Source organism: Trichechus manatus, unplaced genomic scaffold (genome assembly GCF_000243295.1).
Source record: "Trichechus manatus latirostris isolate Lorelei unplaced genomic scaffold, TriManLat1.0 scaffold00149, whole genome shotgun sequence".
Lineage (NCBI taxonomy): Eukaryota > Metazoa > Chordata > Mammalia > Sirenia > Trichechidae > Trichechus > Trichechus manatus.
In genome coordinates this window covers 1,026,222-1,032,249 of record NW_004444085.1, presented here as the reverse complement: position 1 = coordinate 1,032,249, position 6,028 = coordinate 1,026,222, and the positions used below count along the sequence as shown (strand labels likewise).

Sequence of the window (6,028 nt, the reverse complement as noted above, 5' to 3'; positions counted from 1 at the left end):
GTATCCTGTGATTCTAGGTGTTGTTGTTAGTTGCCGCCCAGTCAGCTCTGACTCATGGTAACCTTACGTATAACAGAATGAAGTGCTGCCCAGTCCTACACCGTATTCATGATTGTTGACATATTTGAGTCCGTTGTTATGGCTCTTGTGTCAGTCCACTTCACTGAGAGTTTCCCTAATTCTTGCTGACCCTCCACATTATCCAAACATGATGTCCTTTTCTAACGATTGGTCTTTCCTAATGAAGAGTCCGAAGTAATTGAGCCGAAGTCTCTCCATCCTCATTTCTAAGGAGAATTCTGATTGTATTTCTTCTAAGAATGACACGTTCATTTTTCTGACAGTCCATGGAATAGTCAATATTCCTTGCCAACACCACGGTAGGAATGCAGTGATCCTAGGTAGGTGAGCTGGTTTTTTTACATCTCTGCTGTTTGACAGGAATCAAGGACAATGGAAAGCTAACAAATAATGCTGCTAAGGTGCTAAGAGCCACAAACAATGTAGAAAGAAAGCCAAAAGCATTTTACATCACAGATGGGACAAATTTCCATTCTTTGCTAAGAATGAGAGTTCAAGAATAGAAAGGGGTGGGGGGAGGTTACTTTTTGTGTGAAAAAAGAAGTATTGCCCTCAACTTGTCACCATGATTCCAATTTATCTGTGGTTATTTTTTGAAAATTGTTTCCCAAAGAAATTCTTTCACCTATTTCCCCAAACAGCTTTTTGTGGGATTGTAAAAGACTTGACTCATCTTAAAGGACAGAGGTTTAGAAGTATTTCATTGTTGCAGTGGTGTAAACCCATGCTTCTCATTTCTTTATCAAAATCCCAATTGCTGCTCTCGCCTGGCAGGGAACATTAATGGTGAATGTAAGAGGTGTAGGTGAGGAGAAAGGGGTTTTCCTGGAGTTAATGGTATCGGGTGGAAGGGAAGTAGCTGTTAAAATCCACATGTACCTTCTCTTTATAAAGATCACCCCTGGATTTGGTCATAATGTGTGACAGCTAGTTTTGGCTGCAGGTGGTTCCACTGTACTCTGCAGGAAACGGGTTCTGAAGAGTTTAGGGAAAGGGAGAAGTCCTAAGGCCAGCTGGCCAGAGGAAAAGGATAACTGGAACAACATTTGTCATTAAGGTGACTTCTCCCCAAAGCCACATTTTTATTCCATGCTTGCAGATCATTGTAATCCTGGTAGATTCCAGAGATAGTAGGCTGCAGCAGGTCTGCACTACTGTAAATCTCACTACAGGACGATTTGCATTTCTCATAGAGTTTAGTGGGGCCCAAGCTGGGGGGAGAGTGGGCCAGATCAGTGGTCCCTCCAAAAATCATGACTTGTAGAGAAGGATAAGCAACCATTCAGTGACCTCTGCTGGGAAATATTACCTAGCTTTCCCCGGGTCCACTGTGACTACCAAGCAATTGGACCCCTTCCTGGAAAAACCAAGTTAAAAGTAAACTTTCCTGACATTTTGTTTTACCTGGAAGTGACTTCATCTCTGGACTCCCCTTCAGCTTCAGAGAAGCAGAGGAAGACGCTGTGTACACTTTCTTCATTACTTTTCTTGCCTCTGCTTCTACTTTGGTTTCTGGTTTTGGGTGATCATACCTTCCCTTTGACTAGAAAAATTTGAAGCATCCATCCTGCCTCCAGAAGTTGGGGACCTGGAAGCCCCCATGGTCTTGGCAAAGAATTAGTTTCAGAAGCCCATCACAGTTGAGTCAGTTTTCTCTGATGCTTCTGCTTAGCTTTGTCACAGAAGACAGGGCACAGGTAGACCTTGCAGCCCTCCTTGGCAGCTGCACACTACCAGGCCCAGGTACAGCTTCTTGAGGACGCAAGAGTTGTGGTTGTTGTTGTTGTGCATGACCCAGCTACTCAGGTGCCTCTGCGCACTCCTGTCCTCCAAACTGTAGATGTGCTTCACATGGGAATCTGGCCACTCCTGGAGCGTCTACTTTTTTTCACATTCTGTAGTAGTTTTATATCATTAATATCCCAGTTTAATACCTCCTTGTCTTCAGAATCAAGGTTGTCTGGTTCCATGATAAGGTCAATTCATCCACAGGATTTTGTCCATTCAACTCCCCTCGGAAACGTGTGAGAATTTGGCCCTCAAAGGTTTTAATATGATCGAAATGGATGCACTCATGCAGCTTAGACAGGAAGACTTTTCTGACACTGATTGACGGGCAGCATTTGATTCCATGTGGGAACAGTTTTCACTTCAGACACAGAGCATGCATCCTCTTGGGTTTTTGTGACTTATGCTCTTACTAACTTTGATGTCAATTATTGTTTTATTTAATATTAAATGATGGAGATCATATTACTGTTTAACCTAAGACTGCCTTTTTGCTGAATACTACATGTAAAATAAAGTCATTTGGATTTAATTCAATTATAACTTTTCTATCAAATATCTCCAAGTAATAAAGATTTATTTTGTAATACAGATGTCAGATTACAATAATATATGCAGATACTCAATAATCAAGTATACCTGTTTATAATCTCACTTTATCATTTTATACCCAGAGTCCCAAAATTATAAAACCAGTCTGATGTGAGAAACACATTAGAAAGTATTTCTAGCAAAAATTAATATAAAACATGAAGACATATATAAGAAATGTTCTTTTTATAAATAATATTCTGAAAATTTATTAATTTATTAAAATTCTAATAAATTAAATCACCTTGGAATGGTGTACATTTTAGGGTGATTATGAGTTGGAATCAACTCGACAGCAATTTTTTTTTTTAATTCATAAAGCATTGATGTGCACTGGTAGCATTTCATATTCATCTTCACCTTACGCCAACAATTTCTATATTTCTATATAAACATTTTTCTTTCAGCATATTTCATAGAATACACATGTGTGCATGTATATATTTTGTGGAAATAAAATAATATTTCAAGTATATATTTTAACAAATAAACTTTTATTATTATTTTTCCTGTCTACAAAACTGCATAGTCATTGTTGAAAATATGCAAAATATAAAATATACATATGTAATATTCTACAAAATATAAAGGTATAACAACAAATACTAAGATTGCTTATAATATCTGTGTTTCAATCCTTTATTTTTCTTGCCAAATAAATTTACAAACTCTGATTTTTACCATATTTATAATTGGTCATATAAAAGTATTTCTTAATAATCTAAATTGTGAGGAACCACACAATCATATTCTGCTAGGTCTTCAATTACCATGTTATTCTTAGAGTCATTGCTATAAAACTGCTATAATTTAAAGTTAGAAATAGTACCCTCCTGCTCTTCTTAGTAACATGCCACCATATACAGTATGCCAGGTAAAAATTCTTATATGGAATCATTTTGGTATTAGAGCAGATTGAAACAAGATTTGAGGCTGCATCCCACCCTCAGCGAACAACACCCACACATGTTCATCTTCACTGTGTCTAACCTCAAGCAAAACGCTTCTGAGAAAATGAGGAAAGGAAAAACACATTTTTCCCAGGAGCAGGCCGGATGCAGTTAAGTCAATGTTTTAGAATCTGAAGAGCATGATTTTTTCCAGGGTAAACTCTGATGGCTCAGTGTGTATTTCCAGGTTTTTGCTCTGTTATTAATTATGTGTAGTACAGTTCCAAAATCTGATTTATAATATTAGCATCCCCTGAAAATGAATGGTACAGTATCTACAGTTAACAGTTTATGAGACATATCTCCTAGTTTGGCATGGAGATGTACCATTCATAACAAATTACATAAATAATAAGCAACTAGAAAATAACTTTTTTTTAAATTACTTTTTAATAGTAATACAGTTCTGATACAGGAGTTTTAAAACCATGAAATATCTTTTTCTAAATAATTTAAACTGTTTGCTTCTTTGGTGGTTGTTGTTGTGGTTATTCTTCTTTTTGAGAAAGTCAAAATATTACAGAGTATCTTTGTAACGGTGCCAATGCCAGGAGCAGGATTAATACACATTATAGCCTAATCACTTGTGACCGGGTCACTGACAGAATGTTTTAAGAAACATGATGTGACCCAAGGTGCATAAAAGCCTGTGCATTAAGTTGTTACAAAGGCCACTGTATTTACTTTACTTGATAGAATGATAAATGCTGTAAATGTGAAATGGAATTTTATTTTTCAGCAGTGTGAGTCGCTAGGAAATGCAGTAACTTTGAAAATGGCTTACGAGAAATAAAGGAGATGTATTAAGCTATGTGCTCAGCACAATGCCAGCAGTTTTGAGGAAATATAAAGAAGATACTTCTCAAACACAGATCTCCTCACATTATTTACATATTAACTGTATTTTACTAGGTACTATGTTATCATGTAATCCTGAATGATATTTCAGGTAAACAACATGAAGAATTGATTTTCAACTGCTTGTTTTTTCTTTCTAAAGCATGGAAATAGTGTCTCTTATCAGTAGGCAAGACAAAAGAAAATCTAATATTCCTTTCCTTTTGGAAAAGGTTTATTCACCTGCTACTACTTCTGAACTTCTAAAACATAATATGACAAACACAAGTCTCATAAAATATCTTGGTTCTGATGAGCAAGACAGCAGAACTCGATAATAAATACTGAATGGGAACCACGACAGCAGAACCACTCAGCCAGAAACTCAAACCTGCCAAAACACTCTTTAAAAAGGAAGGTAGAGAAAAGCTCTTCAGTAAGGGTCTTTTTACACTGTCAAAGGCCATTCTGTTGTGCTGCAGAAATGCAAAGAAGACAGATTTTACTCTCGTACTTGAATGTTCCAAAACGTTGGGCCCACATCACTACTGAATGATATATTATTTCCAGGATGATTTTTTTTTTCTCCTTTATTTTTGAAGGTAATTATATTTTAAATATAAATATAATAAATATAAAACAGCCACTGATGTGAGTACATCTTAAAAATTCTCTTGGATGGTCTCGAAAAGTCAGAAAACAAACAAACAAACAAAAAAAACACGTATCTTTTAAGAGAAGAGGAACATTCCTCTTTTCAATGCATTTCACTATTTTTTATTTCAGTATTTTATGTCTCTCTTCTCTTTTTTAAATTGACTTTAATTTTTTAGAGCTGTTTCAGTTTTATGGAAAAATCATGCTGAAAGTTCAGAGAGTTCCCATATTCCTCCTTCTTTGGAAAGAAAACAAATGCTAATTTGTATACTAACATACAGCCAGCAATCAATCAAGGCCTTTTCTCCTAAGTATATTCACAAGTCAACCTACCCGAAACATCTTGTGAACTACCTGTGTGACATGTAATGACTCTTAATATAAAACTGGTATTTCACTCCACACCCATCAGGACAACTGCTTTATCAGGAACTTGTCTTACATGTTATTTTCTGGTCATTGAAATAATGATGTCTGTCACATACCTTTTGTTGTTGTTATTAACTGCCATCAAGTTGGCCCCTGACTCACAGCAACCCCGTGCACCATGAAGGAAATGCTGCCCCTTTCTGAGCCATCCCCATGATGGTTTTCGAATCAGATTGTTGTGATCCATAGGGTTTTCATTGGCTAATTTTTCAAAAGTAGATTGCATGGCCTTTCTTCCTAGTCTATCATAGTGCGTAAGCTTCTCTGAAACCTGTTTAGCATCGACAAGTGAACTTCCACAGGCAGAGGGGTGGTGGCTGCACATGAGGTGTATTGGCTGGGAGTTGGGAATTGAACCTGGGTCTCCCCACATACTTTTACAACACGTTTATCAAGTAGTTCCCGTCCAACTTGAAAGATAAACAATTCAGCCCTAGTTATTCTGAAACTATTTTTAATCTCTTTTTGTGAACTGTTGGTGTGGGTCTATTGAAGGACTTTCTCTGTGTGAGAACTATACTTGGCTTACTGACAGCTATTGCCTGGTGGAGGAACTTCCTCCAAGCGCTGACTTCCCTACTATCTCAGATGCATCATTTTTGGTTGTTTTTTTTCAGTGCATTTGATACTATTTAGTCACTAGTGACATGTCAAAGCTATCTGCATTACATAGCTCTTATAGAAGTCCCTTGGCC

The 6,028-nt window shown here is 36.9% G+C and overlaps 1 pseudogene; it reads right to left on the bottom strand.

The window, feature by feature from the left end:
• Window positions 1-750: 750 nt before the first annotated feature.
• Window positions 751-2,051, bottom strand: LOC101350598 (chorion-specific transcription factor GCMa pseudogene; annotated as a pseudogene).
• Between the last annotated feature and the right edge of the window lie 3,977 nt (window positions 2,052-6,028).